Source organism: Mastomys coucha, unplaced genomic scaffold, assembly GCF_008632895.1.
Source record: "Mastomys coucha isolate ucsf_1 unplaced genomic scaffold, UCSF_Mcou_1 pScaffold22, whole genome shotgun sequence".
In the NCBI taxonomy this organism is placed as follows: domain Eukaryota; kingdom Metazoa; phylum Chordata; class Mammalia; order Rodentia; family Muridae; genus Mastomys; species Mastomys coucha.
The window spans coordinates 64,348,302-64,372,250 of NW_022196905.1; the positions used below are offsets into that span (position 1 = coordinate 64,348,302).

General features: G+C 37.2%; 1 protein-coding gene across 6 annotated transcripts in view; it reads right to left on the minus strand.

Annotated features, from left to right (window-relative positions):
* Positions 1–23,949, minus strand: part of LOC116071167 (cytochrome c oxidase subunit 7B2, mitochondrial) — a 96,893-nt gene that overhangs the window by 60,453 nt on the left and 12,491 nt on the right. For 3 of the 6 annotated variants that reach the window (XR_004110739.1, XM_031342585.1, XM_031342587.1), the window contains exon 2: positions 925–975. The exons of 2 other annotated variants lie outside the window; for them this stretch is intronic. The gene's annotated coding sequence lies outside the window, so the exon portion shown is untranslated. Of the gene's footprint in view, positions 1–924; positions 976–5,694; positions 5,776–23,949 lie in introns of all 6 variants that reach the window. One more of the 6 variants, XM_031342586.1, reaches the window with a different exon arrangement.

Consider the following 23,949-nt stretch of genomic DNA (forward strand, 5'->3'; position numbering starts at 1 on the left):
GCAGGTCAAGCTAGTAGGGAAAGAAGGCCCGTCACTATTTAATAGCACAAGGAGATTCTAAAAACCAAGTAAATTTCACAGAACCATGATTAGACAGTCACACCAGGGGGCGCTCTTGACACTGAAATGATGGATGACATTTTAAACTACTTGGTGGTCTCTCGGCTGGCTAAAAGGAAAGGTTTTTTTTTGTTGTTGTTGTTTTGGGCTTTTTTTCTCCCTTTGTATGAACTATTTATAAGTGCTTCTCCTTTGTATGTGTTCGCTGACAGCACAGATTTTCTTCTGCATCCTACTGTTTGTGGGGTTAGCACTAGGAAGTTAGTTTATCAAGGGAAACGTTTTCTCTACTAGGAAATGTTTATTTTGGAAACATTGTGTCAACTTAACTCACATCAACATCTTATTCTCTCTGTAGTTAGACTGTTCCCCATTAAACATAAAGATATAAAGTCTGTTGATGAACATAGATATTTAAAATATGTCACCAATGTAAATTTTATTTAAAAAAACTCCCTATCCCTATTTTAATTCCTTCCAATTCTCCTCCTTAAAAAGGAAGCATGATTTGGAGTATATGTGACAGAGACACAGAGGGTGTGTGTGTGTGTGTGTGTGTGTTTTATTATGAAGAAAGTGCTGTACAACTAACTGTGCTTCATCCTCAAAGGTTCTGTAAGCAGGTCTAGCAGACTTGAACTGACACTATAGCCCTGGAACACCTGGAATTAACACAGTAGCCTAAGCAGACCTTGAATTTTGGGATCCTCCTACCTCAGTCTTTCCAAGCAGTAGCTACAACCACTGCCATGAGTCAGTGGTTAGAATCATGGTCACATGATTCTGAGTGTTATTTAAAACAAGACCTTGCAATGGAATCCTAATCTAGAGCACTCTAACCCACACCTCTAACGTTCTCATTACCTGCAGTCACTCGAGTACAGATGTTCCCCTCAGAAGTTCTGACTCAGCTGCCTAAAAGCACAGAAGAAAAATCAATGTGTCTTCAGAGAAACTGAAGATGACAACAGGTAAGTACCCAAAAAGGGTCACATAGTATTCCATTAAAAGCAATGCTTGCACACAAAGAACATCCAATAAATATAAATCTTATGAAATGACTCAAACATGAGATGTAAGCAAAGTATGGGGCAAGACATCATGCCTGTCTGACTATGGTTCTAGGGATGGGGCTTGTAAAGTGTTTCTCAACCCCAGTTGAGATCACGGTTCTATCTGTAAGCAACCTCCTGAGCAATACACACCTGTAATCAGGCAGGCATTAAGAATTACTGCCAAGGTCTACCTCGTATAGTGATGGGAATTTAGGAAACGGGAGGTGTTGTTTTTACATTTGTGCCCTAAAACCAATTTATTAGTAAACTAATAGCCTGATGCTATGGAAAACAAACATTTTCATTTCATAGAAGAAGCAAAGATTTAAAGTGAAATAACATGGAAGGAAATGCATATATCTACTTAATATTTTCAACTAAAATGCACATGAGTGACAGCAAGCCCTCTCCCACAAAGAAGATGTTAACATGGTGTGGGGAAATGTGTAGAGACAAAAGGATAAAAGGACACAGAACAAACAGAAGGGCTGGCCACAGAGAAGAAGACTCCATAGGAAAAGATATGTTGAATGAGGAATCAGAAAACTGTCATTACCTACTCTACATCCTTCTTGGATTTAGTAATAAAGAAGTCCTGAGACATTCAGCAAAGTGTCATACAGCCTTGTTGGAAGTGAAGCAACACATAACGGAATATAAGCTGACAAGAAAAGCTGTGAGTTCCTACAAAAAGCTACATCAAAGCAGTGGCACTAGCGTTCTCTGTGGCCCAGCCTAGAAACACATCTGGAGAGCTGATATAAAGAAAGAGGTTAGTCCCCAATGGGATTGGAGTGGAAGTAAAAGGCATACTAGCAACTGAGGTCATATTTCAGTTGATGACAGAGACACAGCCAAGATATTAACAAATCTGAAAGTTTGATGACATCATACAACCACCAGCACTTAAGATTCCAGGATTAAAGCAAAGGGCTAAGGACTCAGAGACAAGAGAATGAGCAACTGTATTTCCCTACTCAATTGCCTGCTCACTCGTTTTAAAGAAATAGTTTGCTTTAAACTTCAATAGTTTTAAAGAAATGCCTGTCGATGTCCCAGGCACAGTCTTAGGACTAGGAAAAAAAAACCATAGCTTGCATTCATGAAATCCACATTCTCGAAAGGCATAGGGATCCTAAAGAGTTCACACAATATCAGTGTTGTAAGACGGCTAAGTGTCATGACGAAAAAGAGGCGAGCTAAGCATTGTTAGGACAATCTGGAACAAACAACAACAGCTACAGGAAAGCAGAGTAAGAACATGTTTATGTGTCCCTTCCCACAGAGAGAAAATGTACACATTAGCAGGCATCTGAAGAAAAGAGGTCTCCAGTAGCAAGATATGGCCAGTAAAAGGCCCTACACTTGGAAGGGTGCCTGCTCGCTCACTCAAAGGATAACAAGCCTTATTGGAACACAATAAGTAGTTTTTGAAGAAGAAAAATAAAAGAATAAAGTATGTAATTTTTTCAGTGAATAAAATAGGAAGAACTTTGATTAAGAGGAAATTGTTCAGAAATAGGAGGAACAAAAGTTTCTCATAAGTAGATATGACACATAAAAGAACACAGAGTGTGCGGATGATACACACATCTTTAATTTGAACAACTGAAAGGGCAGCTGGAATTAGTGATGCAAAAAAATTGATTTGCAGCAGTGATTTTGTGAAATATAAGCTGTTTAGCAGGTATAATTTTAAACACGTGTGATCCATGAGTGAGAGGCAAGAGAGAAGGAAAAAGCAGAGGCCTGTGCAGACTGTGTAGATTTCAGACTGGCTCAGCTCACTTTCCTCAACTTCTGGTGTTCATGCCCCTCTATGACTCCTATCTCCTGGAGTGAAGGCAACCCTTCTAATTTGTTTATAACACATAAAATGAGAGAAGTGACAAAATTCTCCAAATTACAATTATAATTACATTATTTCCTTATTACTACAGCTTTAAGCAATTTCTTCAAAGCAAATACACATCAGTGTCTAGCTGCCCTTTGCAAAGCCACCAGATTCCACTTAACCAACGGGCTCACAGCTCCTTCCCATGGCCCTAAGGAAATAAGTTCTAACAATCTGAGCAAGTGTGGAAATAAATATCAGTTCTCCAGGTAACATGCCAGTTGCAGATGACAGCCAGCCTGAGCGTGCCCATAAGCGAGGTTTCAGCTGAATTACGACTAGTCTTCTGCACCATAGAAACTGAGAGTATAAAATGGGGGTTATTTTAAAATGCCAAGTTTATGGTAGTTTGTTATGCACCAGTAGAAAGTAACATAAACCCTAGGTGGCCCCAAAATTTAGAGGCCAGGGAGATATATAAAGCAAAGAAAATACAAAACAAGAAAGGCCAATGAAGTCAGAAAGAAATCAAGGGAAATTTTTTTTTTTTCAAGAAAGAGATTGCTAGCTTTCTCCAAGAGGCAAGAAGAAAAAGGCAAGATGAGCCTGTGAGCCTGCCAGAAGCTGTTAGGTAATAAGCAATCGGGGTGTTCTGAGAAAGAAGGTCTGACCACTTAGGACAAGTGGTAAGAGGAGCTGATGCTACGCAGGGACTGGTAGACTCCAGGAAGTATTTGCTTTCTTTCTGTTATAGATAACTCCTGCACTAATAATCCTAGTTCTTCAACTGAAGCTTTGCAGCTGAATTTTATCAACAATCATGTATCTTGGCAAAGTTTTGGGAAGTAATGGGGCTTTGTAATCTAGTCAGCTGTTAACTGCTAAAGTAAATGGCATCCATTCTTATTCAAAGCCTTAGAAGACCCAATTAGTGCCAAAGCTGTGATACTTCACTGTTTATAAGTCTTTGAAAGTTGGGATTTCAAAACTGGCTAACAACACAGAATCACCGTTGGCTCATTTTAATTACTAAGTAGCAACATAACCTAGTTTTAAACTTATCATTGTTGTGCAACATGCTTAGGTTGCCTTTTAATTTATTTATTTTTTAACAAAGATCAATTCAAGTTCATCTAATGAACAAGTATTATATTATATTCAAAATCCTGAGCTAACTAGGTCTTGTTCAGTAAAAGCAGTTCCCTGATGCTTTTTGTAACATTGAAAATCTGTGTACAAATTTATACTATTTATAAAGTACTGTCACACAAACAAAGACTGCTGTGCCCTAAAGTGATTAGTATTCAGCCTTTATCTAGATTTATCTATGGTCAGATCCCATTTTCCTATAGTGCTTTGAAAGCAATTTTTCTTCCACTCATTCAATGAAGATTTAGTGAGCACTTTCTTAGTTACATAAAGGCACAAGTTAGATAAAAAGCAGAGAGGTATTTAAGGTTACTGTTTTAAAAGAACATGTCAAGTATAAACTTTTCTCCTACTTCTTCAATATATGTATAATTATGAGTATTCGTATTTTATGTACTTTTAAGAAGCATTTTCATGTGGTAGTAATACAAATCTGTCCTTTGCAGCATGAGTCCTACCATCGGCCTCTAGTGCTTGAGGCCTAAGAAATCAGTTCCTCCTGATTTACTTCATTCACCATTCACTACCTCAATTAATTTTAATGGCATTTTTAGCTCTTAGATTTGAAACACACCCTGACATAGAGGAAAAGCTGCAAAGAATGTTCTTTCATTAATTTCCTCTAATGTTAACATGTTATATAAAGTACAGGGTCTTAATAGTAATCTAATATTATTAAGTAAAATACTCTTTATTTGATATTTATCCATTTCTCTACAAATGGTCTTCTCCCATCCTAAGGTCCTTTCCAAGCCCATGCTATATTTATTTCCTACTTCTCCTCAGCATCCTCTGATTTCCAAGTCTCTGGGTCTTCACTTTGTTTCATGACCTAGACACATTTTTGGTTTGTTTCTTGAGACATAATCTCATCTTGTAGCTTAGGCTGATCTCCAGTTCATCATCCTCCCTCCTTGGCTTCCTGAGTTCTGGAGTTATAGGCATACCTACCATGCCTTGCCAGAGATCATATATTGTACAAGTACTGACTAGTTATTCCGTAGAACATATATAGTAATTTTAACCAGAGCTATTTTAAATTAGAATGAAGTAACACCTTTTGGTGAGAATATAGCAAAAAAATACTGTTATGAACTTCTCAGGAATTTAAACCAAGAGGTTAATGACATAGTAACAGCTATTATTCCCAATGATATATATCTTGATTGTTTGATTAAGCTGGCATCAAAATTTTCCAAAATTTGCTGCAGTTAATCGTACCAGAAAATGTCATGCAAGCTTCCAAAAGAGAGAAGCAATGAGCAGCTCTATCAAGCTGTGGACCTATAAATGACAACAATCAGCATGGCACAATAACCCTAACGGCCCAATGGTGGCATGCATACCTTGGTGGTAAGAAAGGTCTCAAATGGTTTTTAAGACTTAGTCAACAAGAGGAGAGCCTGGGCACTGGAATTTAGCCAACTATTTACTGGTAGTGAAGTTGCAGATATTGGAAGAGAACTTAGAACTGCCACTTTACTAAAGCAGCATAATCTCTAACAACAATCTAAATACTTCCCTTATGTCCACAAATAAGTGTAGTCCTCACCCATCCCCAAGGAATCTCTCTTCAGAACAGAAAGAAAACCACACCTTATCCAAATGCAGACTTGTGGAATCCAGTCCAAATGGATACATCTACAAAACACTCTTGTATCCAAGGCTCAAAGCACACTGCAGAAGAGAAATAAAAAGAAACCCTAGCCATGATTATCAAAAATGGCCTGTTACAAAAGATTTTTTTATAATCTATTGTGAAGAAACTGTATAGTGAAAGAAATGCAGTTATTAAAATAATATATACTTCAGAATATTGTACATAGTTTTTAAAGGCCTATTTATGAAAAATGTAATGGCATTAAATGAAAACCATTCTTAAATTCATTCACTTTTGTCTTTTTCATTCGGATAGGAATTTAGGTAGTTAAATACATAAAACTAGACAAAATGGTGATTTAGCTGTCGAATTATCAAATTGATGATTAGCTGTCCTTTGTATTGAGGAAAAATAATTCATATATCTTTCACAATTCAAAAAATGGTCAGTTAAGTATGGCTTGCTTTCTTTTAGGGCCTGTAAAATACAGTTACATGAAAACAGTTAAGGTAAGTATAGATTATTTATGATGTGGATTATCTGCCTTATTTTTACGTTCCTACAAATCAGTGTGTATTAAAACCCAGGAATAGAGTGGGATGATGTGCCCCTGTGTTTCCTTCAAATCCGTTGTCTACCATCCCCTGGATCTGCCATGCTTCATCTCACACGCTTCAGCTCACCTCGGAAAGACTGGGACATTATTAATCTTTACTGCTCAGGATTATACTACACTGACTTATTTATTATACCATTTCTAAGCTATCTTTCCAACTATAAAATTGAGTTGTCCTCCTCTGATTCCTACCACTGCCCCTCACTCTAAGGACAGCCTCTGCAAATAAAACTGTATTACATATTTGAATAGAAAATACCAGCCAGGCAGTGGTGGCGCATGCCTTTAATCCCAGAACTAGGGAGGCAGAAAGGAAGGTGGATTTATAAGTTCAAGGCCAACCTGGTATACAGAGTGAGTTCCAGGATAGCCAGGGCTACACAGAGAAACCCTGTCTCAAAAAAACCAAAAACAGAAAAAAAAAAAAAACAAAACACAATACAAACTACACTTATTACATTATCACCCTTTTCATTGAAAGGATGAGATGAGTCATTCTGAGCTAAAAAAATAGTCAAAGAAGGAAAACATTTTGTAATTAATATGTCTTAAAGCTTCTAAGAAAAAATCTTATTATTCCAAACTTATTAAATGTTTTGTGTTTGTTTTGAAAAGCAAGTATAGGTGAGATACATTTTCACTAGAAGAAAATCACAACTATCATTAAGTTCAGAATTTCAGTTAGGTAAAATCATTAATGAGAAACTGAAATTTCTGGAACAATCAAAATATATATAAAAGAAATGTATAATAAAGGAAGGATCATTTATGGTCCAAAGTTAAACCTTCATGAATCCCGGGTTAAGAAAAGCAAAAATACTGTCAATATCATACAAGTTCTTATGAACAAATATGACACATGCATTAGACAAGAGAGATGATCTCAGATGATGACAAGTCAGAGTCTAGTGGTTAAGGGCACAAAACTGGAGCCTAATGACAAGATTCAACATCTCACCAACAACATCAATGATTCCAGAATTCCTAACAGGTAGGTGTGTGTGTGTGGGGGGGGTACTTGTGTGACTTACTAAAACATCACTATTATAAATGAAAGTAATATCCAGAGGGTTTCTGTAAGAATAAAATTAAGCTATACAAAAAGTTAATAACACATATAAGTTAATTTGGATTGTTAAGTGGAAAACATAACTATTTCAGTGTAATCCACTTTACTTGCTTAACCCAGACCATTGAAACAATGAATCTCTACTTAAAATGTATTTGAATAAGAATCATGCAGTCTGGGTTCTAGTGAAGTCCTGAATTTTCATTTTTAGACTTTGGTGGTATCATGAAGAGGTGGCGTACTCAATAAACTTTACACTCATTGCTTCTTTCAAATTCCTATAATCTAGAGAGCTAGGAGGGGGGAAAAGTGTTTTAATACTGCTTCTTCCAAAATATTTTCATAGTAGGAACTGAAATAGTGGAGCATTTCAACGTATTTATGTAACAGCTGAATTAAACAAAGAGTGAGAGGAATTTCCCAGTGGGAAAGCTACAGAAGTAAAACTCAAAACAAAGAGTTTCCAGAATCTGTGCAACACTGGGTTTCCAGTGACTGACTGGAAGGAAAAGCTTGAAAGAGCAACTGGTGGGGTAGGAAGAATGAAAGCAGTAAAGGAGACGTCCTTCACTTTCTGTGCACGTCTCTGTCACAGTGAAAAGAATTTCTACATTCACTTCACAGTATCTTTATAGTACTGACTTTAAAACTTTCCTTGGAGAGTCTTACACAAGCCATGGATAGGTTACACAAAATATCTAAGACCTATTAAGGTATGTAGGAAAATAATATATTTTTATATAAAATAAAATAAGAAATATACACAGTTAAGTAAAATATTAAGACACCGTTCAAATAGGTAATGAATTGTTAGCTTTAGGAACTGTAAACAACAATGGTTTCCCAGACAGATGGACAGGAAGTAAGAGTAAGCGGGGCGAGGAAGGAAGGGAGCCAGAGTAACTCACCCCGGAAGTACTGTCCAGTCCCTATGTGCACACTGCTTCCACGAGCAAGTGCAGGCCCAGGGTCCCTATAGCTAACTTCACAACCACAGAGAAGCAGGTAGATATTTATGTAACGTTTCTGTTTTTAACTGTTGGGACATCATTTAAACCAAAAAGACATATCTCTGAAGCATATGTTTTTATAGAATGACAGTTGTAACAGTAAATCTCTGGTTCATTAAACACTATAGCAAAATATTTGCTGACAATAAAATTGTGAATGTTTAAGATGAAATAGTATTTGCCTCATAAAAACATGGATTACTATATATAAATCATGATTTTATGGGAAAGCCAATTGTCACGGGAGCTTGACGTCTGCACTACAACTACTGAGAGTTCATTCCTACCGTAGATTTGGTCAATCCCAGCAGTAGTGCGTGCGCACATGCACACACACACACACACACACACACACACACCAAGTAAGATAGATGAAGAGAATGGACTTGAAGCTAGGTGGGCAAGGTCAGAGTGAGTTTCAGATATGTGAGAACCATTAGTGAGAAGGAATGAGTATGTGGTCTTTAGAGGATAACTTGAAAACTGTTGAAAACAGTGGACATTTCACACTGAGAAGCAAGTTAGGCAACATAAGACACATTAATAATACTCAATTTAACATTCACTACACAACAAGTATTAAAACTTAATAACTTAATAAATTGCCATTATCCATTCATTTTAATTCCCAGTGTCAGCTAATGACTAGCTGAATCCTTTATTGTTTTTATGGCTTGCCTAAGTGACACAACGTTTAATTGATGACAATTATATGCAGATTATGCATGCATATGGGTAAAGTTGTCAAAAACCACTGCTCCTATCTCAGACAAGAACAAACAACTCACAGAGAGTTAGCATATCTTTTTCAACAAGTCTTAGTGATATTTGCTATAGTGCTGTGAAATGTCCTCCCGTGACACCTACACAACAGTATATTCTTCTGAAACAACAAAAAGCAACCCCTGATCACTGTTCAAAAAAATAGTCTGAACTCTGCAGGTAAAAGCATTTGCTGCCAAGTGTGATGATCTGAATTGAACCCACAGGCCCACACAGAGAACAAAGATAATTGACTCCTACAAGTTATCCTCTGACCTATACCAATGTGTTGTAGCACCCACGTGCATGCACACACTCTTTCTCTCTCCCTCCCCCCTCAAATAAAGTCAATTGTTTACATAGCTACAAAAAATTAGTTGTTGATTTAATTCCTGAAATCATCTTTAAAGTGTTGAATTATAATTTCTCAGATTTTCTTGCAAAATAACCTAGAAAGCTTTTTTCAAGACTTACAGAATGTTTGTTTTTAATGGTAAACACACACACACACACACACACAGAGAGAGAGAGAGAGAGAGAGAGAGAGAGAGAGAGAGAGAGAAAGAGAGAGAGAGAGAGAGGGAGGGAGAGAGAACGAGAACACACAGCACAGGTAACCTTCATATGTAGTAATCTAGTAAAAGAAAAGTCATGGAACAACTGAACTATTCAAGAAAAGGAGTTACAATTGATGATAGTCTCCTCCAGGTACAGAATGAAGGCTTTGTAAGACAAGGAGCTGCCCAGAGAATGGAAGGTTAGGGTTTGCCTGTGGGCATGAGTAAAGTAGGGCTATAGAAATGGTTACATTGAGGAAATAACTTATACAAAAATATAGAGGAAGCAAACTGAAAAGAGCATATCAGCAACAGAAGTCCCATCTTCCTCACTTCATCTCACTGCCCTCCCAACAAAACCAAAGTGTTCTGGTCTTAGTTCTAGTTAAGCTTCTTTTTCTAACATGCTAAGGTAGAACATGTGCTCCAACCACTGATTCATGAACAGATTATGTCAGTATTTAGTACAGCTCAAACATTAAGAGATAATAAAATGTACCTGCATGGTTCTAGGACTTTAAACTGGTATACCACAAAGTTATACCACATGTGATTATTTTGGTTTTGTATAGAATAGTAATCAACAATGTTCTATAAGCAAGTAGCTTTTATAAAAAAAATACAACTCATCCCTTTCTCCCAGTTTCTAAAAATTCTAATAATGTCAAGTATATGTGTACATGTGTGCATATATGTTTACATGTATTGGTCACAGGTTTGCAAGAATTAAAAATCAGAACCCCAGCATACAAGAACTGACATATAAGTGTCTTCCTTAGACATGTGAGACAGAGTTAGGAAATGAAGGTGTACGCTCAGAGCAACCTCTCATGTGTGCCAAAAATGTTCAATTTTGTATTAGACCAATTCACAAGTATGAAGTAGAGCTTCATTTCTATACTTGTGACAAAAACATATAGGCATGTGCAACTGGAGGAGCTGGTATGGAGCAAGAGTGAGACTGGGATGGTCCCCACACCCCAGAAATATCATCTTGAGACTGGTAAGAGTTAGAACTACTTTCTCTTTGCTCTTAGCCTGCCTGCTCCAGTAAACAAGCTCTACCTCTCTTACCTCTAAGGACAGTCAAGCAGTCTTTCACCAAAGTGTAAGTTCAACTTCCTCTCTCCAGATAAGAACATGCCCAGCAGGCTCTTGGAATTCCTCTTCATGTAAAGGAAGCATTGCCAGCACCTCAGCCCCACTCTGAGAGCCCTACTCACCCCTACTCACTCCCCAAGATCTATATAGCCCTTGTTCACCTCAAATAAAGCTGAGCTGTCTCACTGAAACTGTTTTTGGATGCCATTCTGTCGTATGCACAGCAGTCCAAACCCCATCCCCACAAACCTCTGCTCCCCACACCCTTGTGAGCTGGTGACCAACCACCTCCAAGGAAGGAAAGACACACAAAAATACCCATAACACAAAGCAAGTTAGGGAGGAAAGAACTTATTTTAGCTCACAGTTCCAGGTTATAGTCCATTACAGCAAGGATGTCCAAGTTGAAATTTAAGACTTGTCACACCATATGCACAGTCAGAAGCAGCAAAGTGAAAGTGTGGATGGTCACCATTAAGCTCACTTTCCCTCTCTTTCATAGTCCAGGACCTAAACTTAAGGAGTGATGTTACTACCAAATGGCTTTGTCTTCCCCTATCACTCAATGAATTTGAATCAAGGCAGTTCCCATAGGAACTAGAAAAGATCATCCTGAGTGAGGTAACCCAGACCCAGACAAACATGGTACATACTCCATGCAAGTGGATATTATCTGTAAAGAATAACCATATTACAATCCATAGACCCAAGGAAGTTAAGTAATAATGAGGGTTCAAGGGGGAGGGGCGAGTGAGTCTTACTGAGAAGGGGAAACAGAATAAACATTGTAGGTGGACATGGAGACTGGACAGAAAGTAGGGGCTGGAGATGGAAATAGGAAGGCTCATGTAGAAGAAGAGGGAGGAAAGAGTACTAGGAAAGACAACTGGATTCCAGGAGTATCTGTGGGACAAGTTAAAACCCAGAGCAATGAAAATTCCCAAAAATCTATGAGAGTGACCCTAGTAAGATTCTTAGCAACAGGGGATGGAGCCTGAACCAGCCACCTCCCATAACCAGAGAACATTTCCAGTGGAGGGATTGGGACACCAACATATCCACAAAACCTTAGACCTACAATTTTTCCTGCCTCCAAGATGGGATGGCTGACAGTGGCTCGGAAATTGTGGAAGTGGCCAAGCAATGAGTGGTCCAGCTTGAAACCCAAGCCATGAGAGAGTGCATCCCTGACACTACCTGAAGGGCCAGAACCAGAGTCACCCATCTAAGAGATAAGTATCCACATGCAATCCCAGTTGTGAGGATTAGGAGATAGAAGGAGCCTTGTGGGCTTTCAGATCAACCAGTCTAGCAGCATCAGTGAGTTCCAGGTTAACTGTCTGTCTCAGTTAAGGTGGAAATCCCTGAAGAAAGCCACCCAATATTGAACTCTGGCCTCCACCTACAGGCACACACAAGCTGAATCAAGAAGAGAAATAAACTGGTTATGCTTAAGGCTAAGGCAATAAGGGAAAAGAAGAAGGCTGGCAAGAAAGGAGTCACAGACTTACATGGACAAGAAACAGTGGCAAGAGATAATCATACTCCAGACGAAACACAGAAGCATCCTCTCATTGATACACAGTAGTAATAAAGACCAAGGTAAGGGATTATTTAATCACCAATGAGTCATCACACTCAAACACACCCAATAAAGATAACACACTGTTCAAGAATATGGCTTGTATCTAAGCCAACAGTTCTGGGTGTGAGGTTCTGTGTCTGCCAGTTACTAGGTAAATAAACAGAAACATCATTGTTCTTTTTGAAAAGTAAGCAGCAGCATCTCAAATGGTTATGGAAAGACTTATGTGATGGTTAGCTTTGTTTATTTGACATTGTGCAAACATACCTGGGAAGAGAGTCTCAATGGTCTACTATGACCTGGCTGACATTTTTAACACTATATACTTTTATCTAGTCTCTAGAAATATATAATTTTGAATTAATTTCTATAACCAAAAGGAACTTAATCAAAAATGAAACTCAATGGGGCTGGAGAGATGGCTCAGCGGTTAAGACCACCGACTGCTCTTCCAAAGGTCCTGAGTTCAATTCCCAGCAACCACATGGTGGCTCACAACCATCTGGAATAGGATCTAATGCCCTCTTCTGGTGTGTCTGAAGACAGCTACAGTGTACTCATATAAATAAAAATAAATAAATAATATTTAAAAAATGGGACTCAAGCCATCTTACAGCATATCGTTAAAGTAATAAATTTATAAGTCAGGATGTCAGAGTCAAGATTCATGACATTATCACATCCTCATCATGCACCTTGCAAAGTTTCCTGGTCCTAACTTCTCAAACAGTAAAGTGAGACTATCGATGAGTCCTCAACTCACCAGGCTTTGTGTTTGTTAAGTAGAAAATAAGAATATGAATTTTACTGAATTCTATTATTATTTTACTAAATATATTATATTATATTATATTTAACTTAGCTAAATTCTATTAATCAAGTTACTATGATATCCAATGCCAAAGGGCTAGAACAGGATAGCTACCAAAGACAAAATCTACTTGCTGCGATATTACATACTATCTTATCAGTTCAAAAGTTAGAATATACACAGATACCTCTTGTTTTTATTAAAAAGTCATGGATTTGTTTCAAATTCTTGAAAACTACTTGAAATGGATAACTTAAAACATAAAGCCAAAATTAACTGTATATTTGATTTTCTGATTAATACAAATGTAACTGGGAAAAAGGAAAAATAAAATTTACTTGTGATGTTTTTAAGATTCATAAGATATTTCTCAGAAAAAAGAGATGTTTTGAGTGTAATAAAAATAGAAAAATAAATCCCCAGTGGATGAATGAGACAGTTTTCACCAATGTAAACTTTACTGTGACTAAATTTTTCAGTTGTAACACTTACTGCAATAAAACTAGAAACAAAACCAAAAAGCTGAGATCTTTGTGCTATACAGTAGTTGTAAGTTACTTTTCTCCTGCTGTGAAGAGACACCAATCAAGGCCATGTATAAAAGAAAACACTGCAAAGTGGCACAGAAATTGTGGGAGTGGCTAACCAATGACTGGTCCAGCTTGAGACCCATGCCACAGGAGGGAGCCCATCCTTAACACTGCCTGGAGGATCTGAAACCCAAATCAATAGTCTATAGAGACACAGGTAGAGCAAAAGAAGAATGAGGGGAAGGGGGAGCCAATGAAATGATGCCTAATGATATTCTGCTGTACTCATAGACTAGTGCCTAACCTGATTATCATCAGAGAGACTTCATCCAGCAGTGTCAGAACCAGGTGCAGAGACCTACAGTCAAACAGGTAGAGTTCTGAAAATCCAGGTGAAAGGGGGAAAAGATGGATTGTAGGACACAGAAGGGTCAAAGACACCACAAGAAAACCCACAGAGTAACAAAACTAGACTCATGGGGTTCACTGAAACTGAACTGACAATCAAGGAGCCTGCATGGGTCTAACCTAAGCCCTCTGTAAATATGTTATAGTCTAAAGTTTTATAGTGTGCTAATTTTGTGGGACTTCTAACAGTGGGAGGGGGCTGTTTTTGATGCCTTTGTCTGCTTTTGGGACCCTTGTCATCTTACTGGGTTTCTTTGTCCAGCTTTAATATGAAGGGAGGTGCCTAATCATATTGCAACTTGATATGCTATGTTTGGCTGAAATCCCTGGGTAGCCTGACCGTTTCTGAAAGGAAAAGAAGGTGAAGATGGCATGGGGAGGGAAGAGGTGGAAGTGATGGAGAAGGTGGGAGGAAGAGAAAAGGTGGGAGGGAGAGGAAACTGTGGTCAGGGTATAATATATGAGAGAATAAATTAATAAAAATGTACAAAATATCCATAAAAGAACAAAAATAAGAAAAAATGAAGCTTTGAATTGGGAGCGTGCCTACAGTTTCAGGTTAGTCCATTTCCATCACAGTGAGGAGCATGGCAGCAGGCAAGCAGGCCTGGTGCTGGAACAGTAGCTGAGAGGCAGGAAGACAGATTATGTGGGGCAGTGGTCTGTTCAGGCAATTTAGGCTCAGTCAAGTAATTGGCCTTGAGCCCTGGAGCCTCAGTGGGCAGTTTCTGATTGCATGTGGCAGAAGGAGCTCAGCTATAACTCCTGAGTCTTTGGCTCCTGTTTCAGTCACAATGCCTCACAGCTGCCCCTGCAGGAGATGTGTGTTTTATCATGTAGACAATGCCCTAAGCTCCCAGCATTCTAACTGGACCCTACTCCCAATCATCTGACCACAGCCAGGCATGCCTTGCCCCAAAGACAGATAGCCATGCTCCATACAATATAAGAGGAGGTTTGCCCCCTCCTCTCTCTCTTGCTCTTGCCCTCTTCCTCTCTTCCTCTCTCTCTCTTGCCCTCTTCCTCCTTGTTCTTGCTGTTTGTTCTCTTCTCTTGCCTTCTTGTTCTCTTGCATTCTTTTCTTTCCTCTCTCTCCTTCTCTTCTCCTCTCCTTCCCCTCTCCTTTCCTTCTCTCTACTTGACCAGCCTATTTTCTCTTTCCTATAATAAAAAAATCTCATTTATACATTGCCTTCTTTTTAACTAATGCGCCATTCAGCCACAGGTCACCAGGCCATAGCAGGGAGCTGACCACTGTACCACAAGACTAGGCCTGGAGTGGCTATTTAAATCTCAAAGCTCACCCCAAGTATCACACACTTTTAGGAAGGCCATCCATCCTAATCTTTCCTAAACTGTCCATCAACTGGGAATATTCAAATATCTGAGTCAACCATATGAGGGCCATTCTCGTTCAAATCAACACATATTGTACTGTTGTAACTACCACAGAGCATACAGTCCATCCTGTTGATTCTCTTGTTGGCTCTTATTGCTGTTTCTCCAAAAGCAGAAGGCATGCTCACACATTCATTATATTGAAAATCAACTTCATGTTTAATAGTTATGTTTTATATAGACTGATACATTTTGAAAGCATCAAGTATTATCAGCTCATAAAAATCACTTACTAGCATATAGGTATGAATCTGAAAGAGAACCAGGCTACGCACACAGGCCTTTGTCTCACTATTTCAAAGGATGACCTGGATTATCTGACTAGCCTGCTTGCACACTCTAAATACAGAAATTAGAGATATGAGCCATTCAAGGTTTTATTCAAAGTATTAGGCATGATAGGGAAGCATTCTAATTAAGCTACATTAATATCCAACACCCCCCCCAAAATAACTTGTCCCAGTATCTGAAAACTAGTATTTTTTGGAAAGTTCTCTACATATTAACGTGCTTATAAAATTTGCAACAATGACATACAACTCTAATGTAGATTTTCTTCTGTCATGTTCGATTATTAAATATATACAGCCATAATCCTGCTTAAATGAATTGTTCTTGACATATTTAGTGTTATTCAACAGGTTTCCTACGTGTTCTCTGAACATTACAAGCATATTTATGCTTTCCAGTGTTACATACTGAAAATACCTCCTAGTACCCCTTTGCTTCTAGATGCATGGCTGGGTGCTAAGGCTATATTCACTGAGAGTACGTTACCTATATACAACTGCTATACTTCAGAACATCCATGCACTTTATCACCATTCAGTACCCATTCTTTCAGTTTTACTCTTTGCTTTAAAAAAATCTGTGGAGTACTACAAATATTTTAGATATGTCACAGATGAAACAATTATTAAACAAAAACATCAATTCAGTAGACTGCAAAAATGCTATATTTTACTTTACTTCACTGCCTGCCCATTTAGCCCAGTGGCTTCTGAAGTTCAGTTTAAGCCTTCACTTTTCTCCATGTCATTGTTTCTTCATCTATCCTTGGAAAGAGCTCAGACTCACTGCACAATTAGAGGCCCCAGACAATTTCAGCTCATTTTTACTGGTTAGAGGATGAATTTTGCCATTCCACCCCACATAATAAACATGATATAAATTAGATTTTTCTAAAACAACCCTTTCGTCATTCCCTAATCTTGATCAGGATCGTAGTCTGTTTCTGGTGATTATGAATAAAGGCACAGACTCTCTACAAGGACAAGGATCCAACTCTCAGGAGTAGCATGCTATTTTAGTTATCAAACTGATATCCTAAGACTTCTCGCCAATCTGCTTTCCATAAGAACAAATTCCTTTCACTTCTCATATTCCAAGCTTGCTCTTTCAATCACTTCCAATGAAGGGAAATATATTTCTTTGAACTTAAAATACATTTATCATCCAACTCTGTAACTTAGCAAATAGCATCTAACTAGAAAGTAGCTCACTAAAGACAAGGAGTATCTCACTAAATACAAATGGTATCACTAGATGCAAACAGTATCTCACTAAAGCGATGTTCATTAAGTACCAAAAAGGGGAAACTGGCAAGATGCCTCAGCTGGTAAAGACACCTAACTGTCACCAAGCTTGACCACTTGAGTTGGACCACCAAAGAACACGTGGTCAGAGGCTCTTACCTCCATACTGCCATGCCTATGCCCACAATCATGCACAAATAAATAAATATAATTTTAAAACATTTTAAAAAGTAAAACTGCCTAAGCTGGACATATAACTCATTATGTATACTTCAGAGTTGCTAATATCAAAATCACTACTGAAAAAAAAAAAACCTGGTAATCTTTTAAATGCCAGTCTGCTAACTCCATTTCTTAATAATCATTTCAAATCAGTAAGAAGTATTGTTTGGTGAAGCCTGACTAATGTTTACACATGGTAGACGCATTTTGTATTTCTTAATCAGAAGACTCATTAGAAAATACTGCAGGAGTCTGAAAATGCTTATTTTCTCAGATACATTTCACTACACACTCAATTTCTCATACACAATGAATATATTTCACTTACATAATGTAGCTTGAAAGTATCATTTCAAAGAAAATAAAGTAAGCTCTACTTCTACTTACTATTAATAAAGAGAACTATCACAGTAGATTTAAAATTAGGCAAATGTATAAAATGCACATGTTCATCTAACAAGAAATAAAAATTTGGGATCAGCAACTAAGCACATCCTTTAACACAGATTCTATTTCTCTTATGTATTTCTCTCTGTTCTAATACCAAGCAAATTACTGACCAAATGTTGGGAAAAGGAGGTTAGTGCAACATTTTAAATTGTAAACAGAATTTATTTACTTGAAAACATGAGTACAATAGATAGCTATTTGAGATTACAAGAATATCATTTTGCAAGCTAAAATTATAATACTAAACTCTCTATTGGAAATATAACTTATATCATAATTGGACTTTTAGCTCCAATTCTTTGTAGAAGGGAAAAGGGGGGTTCTTAACTTGCTTGGAGTTTTATTTACCATGTACTCCTGGCCCCATCTCAAAGGCAAAGAGACTAAAGATAACAAAGATTGATTTATTTTCTCAACCCTACCTGTAAGGTGACTAAGTGGCAATAAAAACTGGGCCAATAGATACATAAATCTGATAAATTACCCTGAATCACAAAGTTTATGGCTTTCATTGAATCTGTACCATTATGAATTTGTGGTTTCACTAAACTTTACATTAGTATATCACGAAATGTTCTGATAAAAGGAGCCTATAGTTCCAACTTTCTCTCTTTTATACTATGGCATAAACAATACTTAGTTCTAGTATTTTCTTCCCAGTATAACATACAGTTTTCCAAAAGTCCATGATTTCGCATATAGCTATAAGGAATGCCCTACTATTAAAACCATGTAAAATAGTGTCCTGTGTAATATAGAGGAATCACGCAGCAGTCTTCTCATTTCCCTGGACCATACATGATTAGCCCCTTTTCTACCTATATCCATCATGATTACACACTATTTTCTCATTACCTGTGAAGAACATTAAAATGAGGAAAATGACTGCATTTCTTACACATTTAAAACATATGCTTCACAATTACAGCCTGATTTAAGGCAGTAGTTTTAAATAAAACAATATAAGGCCAATTACCTCTTAATATTGTCAAAAAGTAAGATATACCTCAATATTAAAATCTGAAGCAAAAAAAAAACCCACTAAAGTCAAAGTCAATTTCATATTCAAGGGCACTAATAACTTAGTAGAAGTAAATTGCTCTTCTTCTTCTTTTTTTTTAATCCTAGAAAGACATGTTAAACCGTGAGAAGGAGAATAATTGCTTTTAATGACATTGTCAATTATCATGATTTGCCTCCTATTTTCCCCAACTACATTTTAGACTTAATATTTTACTTTCTATATTTATCATGTCTTGTTTCACCTAAGTAGCATCTTCTCTAATTTACAATCCTCAGTGTTTTCATTTCAATAGGAAATATTTACACATAAAAGTGTTAATAGTACAAGAAAAGCTGACAAGTTACAAAGGAAATATAAATAGCTAAGTAGCTATGGTTTAATATACTACTGTTTCACAGCTGTGTTGTAGATTTATATGTGTAAGCAGTGCTTTGTGTTTAATATTTACTAAATGAATAAAATAAATTATTAACCTATTTAAGAAACATTGACAAACCTGTAAATATAAGCAGAACAGTGTGCTCTACATTTTATTATCAGATACCAGGGTGAAAAAATACTTCATTTCTACAATTTCATGCTCTGCAATATAATCAGCAAAAGTTTACTTATGAAGGATAATTTGCCAATTGTTCTCTCATTTATTTCATTAAAATTTTCTCCAACAGGCAGTAAATTCTGTAATGTAGGGAGAGATAATGAAATGGTATAAAAGCAGGGGTTGGGATCCCATGTCATCTTTACTGGTTATGTGCCAAAGGAATAGTATGCAAAGTTTCCCTTAATGGTGCTTTTCTATAGTAGGTTTCCAGGTCAAGAGACGTCATGTTATAATAAATGCATTGATTCAACTATTGAGCACTTTGCTATGCAGTCTCTGAAGTCTACAAACCATACTTATGATTTTCAAAGAAAGGGGGAGCAAAGTAGGGAGGCTGGGGTGGTCACTGGCAACTATAAAACCATCGTCATATACTCCCATTGATACATATTGTTCCAGTGGACATATATAAAGAGGTGAAAAACTACATAAGGCCCTAAACTTTACGTTATGCTAAAGAGAGTTATTGGAATCAGCTTTAAAATGACTCATATGCCAGATTCCTTGGTGAGAAAGAAGCATGAGATAACACCTAAAATATGAACAAATGCAGCTATGAACACAATAAAAAAGAAACCAACCTTAAAATTTTCCTTAGATATACAATATGTACATATCTATGGTTATTTAAGTTCAAAAATACAGATTGCTTTTAAGGGTTCTAAAGTAATTGAAAAGGGCCATGAAAACTAACTATTTGTTCAATAACACAACAAATAAATTAAAATGTCATAGTATGGGGATTGGAAAGATGGCTCTGAGGTCCTAAGTTCAATTTCCAGCAACCACATGGTGGCTTACATCCATCTAAGTATAAATATAAATATAAATATAAATATAAATATAAATATATCTTTTAATCATCCAATATATGTTCAAACAGTAGACAGGAACCTAGAGTCTACTTTAAGTCTTTCAGGTAGTTGGAAACGTTCACAGATGTATAGTTTATATTCCTGGAAGAAGTCTTCCAACAACATGAAGCCGTTACACCTTCTTTTGTTCAATTAGCACCACAATTCTAATAAAAGCAAGGACCATTATGTGTGCTTCACACTGAAAAGGCTTAATGAAAGAAAGAAAGAAAGAGAGAAGGAAGGAAGGAAAGAAAGAAAGAAAGAAAACTGGAAGAAGGAGGGAAACAATGCAGGAAGTGAGAGAAGAAGAGAACTGATCCCATGGCTTCTTTCAAGTCCACCTGCTTGCTTGGCTTTCTGTAAGGATTTTAGACATTCGATGCAGTTTCTATGTGCACTCTTCACTGTATCATCCTAGCCCAAGGGTAAACACAAGAAAAAAAAAAAAAAAAAAAAAAAAAAAAAAAAAAAAAAGAAAGAAAGAAAGCCTGCAGACTTAAGAAGCACAACTTTCTTCTAGTCCCAGTAGGTTTGAATCTACAAGAAACTGGAAAAAAGTTGCCTTCATGTGAACCCTGTCTGCCAACCAATATTCAAGTTTTATAAAACTCTACTAATATCATGGACAAAGAATCACATTTAAAAGATAATGTCTCATGTTGATGTGTGACTGTCAAGTCATAGTGATTTAATCCAAACACAAGAGGCAAGATGCTCATACCAAGCATTTCCCTGGTTCCCTTATGTAATTAGTTAGCCTATATATGCTTCATACAGGCAGGCAGACGAATGAAAAGAAAGAAGAAAGGTGGCCTGGTCAAAAATTCCTCTGTCATCTCCTCAAAATGCTTCATTCCTTTTCAGAACCATTCATCAGAAAGAAACAGTAGGCTGCCGGCCCCCGATGAAGATGTAGATGCCCCAAACGGCATGCATGCCTGCTGTGCTGACACTACTTTTAATGATTCCAACATCTGGAGAACAACATTTCACAGTGACAATTCGAACTTTACAGATAAGCAATAATTCCCATGCTGCGTATTGTGCATTAGAAGCACAATAGGAATAGCAACGTGGTGCCCCTTAGTACTTGCTGTAAGTGCTCAGGGAACTCCACGGAGACAAAGACATTTGTATATTGCCAGTGTGCCCACATTCTACTAAGACTTAAGTGAATTCCTAAGGAAAGTAAGTCATGTTTGAATCTTGGCTTTTTGAATTTCTATTGTGTTCATGCCAGCTTAAAATTTGGACATTCATTATAGACATTTCTCTTCTCCTCATAGAAGTATACACAACACTTTAGATAACAGCAAAAGATGGGGAGACTGGCATAATTTTTCTAAAGCATTTCATATTACGTTGATATTGCTTTTCTACTAAGCTCTTATTTCTATTTCATCCAATTCCAAGTGTCCCTCTCCCTCACCCCCTATTCTCACATCCTTGAATACCATAAAATAAGTATCAAGGATACTTTAGGAGAAGCACAGCAGCATCTGGACATAATGGTACACAACTTTAATCTCACCACTTGGGAAGCAGGGGTTTCTGTGAGCTTAAGGCCAGATTGGTTTCATTGCAGGACAACCAGAAGTACAATAATGAGACTTGTCTTCAAAAAAACAACAGAACAAACAACAACAATCAAAAACAAACAAAATTAAAATAAAGCAAAATTAAAAACAAAAGGATAATCATAGCAGCTACTTTTCTGTTCTATCATTTTTACAATGATCCTGTTACATTAAAAAAAAAAAACACCACAAATCTGCTTGGTACACCTAGATAGACTATCCTTAAAAATGGCCCCCTTTTCCTTTCTTCACTAGGCATATAAGCTACATTCCCTCTAACTAGGACTTTTAACATCTCTTTTGGAGCTCCACATATGTGCGACTGTGTATTTGTCAGTTTCCTTAAGGCTTAAGTTTTGTCACAATCAGTGCTAGAATGCAACTCTCCCTCTTACTACGAAATAGGGCACCATAGAACTCTTCATTCTACTGTTCCTAAAGTCTAGGGTACACACTGTTTCCACCTCTTGACTTAATTCACTAAATTCCATTTTCCAATGCTTCAACTGCTTCATCTTATTAAATATTGCAAAGTGGATAACAAGGTATACAAGACCCCTGAGCCATTATTTCACAAACATTATATGGCTAAAAAGTATGGAAAGAAGATAAGTATATACATCAAGCACCATGTAATGGTAATGTGGCTAGAATGCAGTTTGCAATTTCCCATAAAAGCAATGCCTTATGGCTCATGTGATGAGAAAGCCAAATGTTACCAGCTATTTTATTAAGATTATTTAAGCCAAACACAAAGAGCTCTAAAAACAGTGTTTATAACTCTTTGTAGAGGGCATGAGGTCCTTGGGCACACAGATAAACACTAGGAAAACCAGGAATACAAACACACAGGATTATCTCTTCAATGAAAGAGATGCATCCCTATTTTATGCTGAGAAGGCTGGGAGTGGGCATAGTTAATAACCTGGTGACCTGTGCTAGCTATAGTGTAGGCCGCACCTGAATCTCTTACTATGCATAAAGCAGACTTTCTAGACTATGATCTTGAGTGTTGCTTCACAATCATTAGAAACCATCCTTAGGAGAGATGTTACATGTATTTTATATCTTAGTGAACTCTAAGATTTCTGTATTACACCAGATCCTCCCCTAAGCCCTTAAGCTATAGAACCCTCTTTATGGAAGAGGTCACAGACATTATGCAAAAGAGTTTTGATGTAGTCACATGTTTAAGTTCTGTTGTGTTCATGGGATTGACATAATTATCACAAAAAACAAAACAAAACCCAACCAAACAAAAAAAAACTTTTCCCAAAATTGTGCTGTATTTAAATATGCCTAAAATAAACTGGTGTCAGAGTCTAGAAGTTTGAACCAACACCAGATACTGAGATGTGTTGAACCACATTTCCTTCTTGCCTCATGTGAATCATTGCTCTGCCAGCCTTGATGTTTGCAGTCAACAACTATGTTATGTTATTTCAACCACTTTGGCATGCATATGTATATCTTGAAAGTGAAATAAATAGAACATATAAAAATGTTAAGAATGGTCATTTTTTGGAATAATTCTTTTCTGTTTCTTTCTATATTACTCAGTATTTTCTGGCTAATTTACATTATATTACCTTTATAAAGACATGATGTTTGCAAAGGATGAAATATCACTACAACAGAGGTTCCCTAAGTATCCAGACCTCATGACCAGTGAGCCCAGATATAGGAGTAACAGAATCAGACATAATACCTCAGAAAGTAGAATCTCTAAAAGGTATTGGAGATGTGGTACATTAGAGCATAAAACTAAGTCCAAGCCTTCCCCAGTATTTGCCATATCTTTGTAATTCCAAATATTTGGCTTCTGTTCAACAAGAGAATAACTGCTAAATGCTAGATCTGGCCACATGCTGACAATCATAATAGATGTGACTATAGTAATACTCGTAATGCCCAGTCCAACACAAAAGGTGCTACACTAAGCATGTTTTTCAAGATTATAAGTGATGCTTCGTTCATTCACTTCTTAACTACTGCCACATGCCTATATGTATGGTTCCTATGCTGGGCCATTTTAGATTTTGATTATACAGCCAGGCTGTGGTGGCACATGCCTTTAATCCCAGCACTTGGGAAGAAGAGGCAGGCAGATTTCTGAGTTCGAGGCCAGCCTGGTCTAC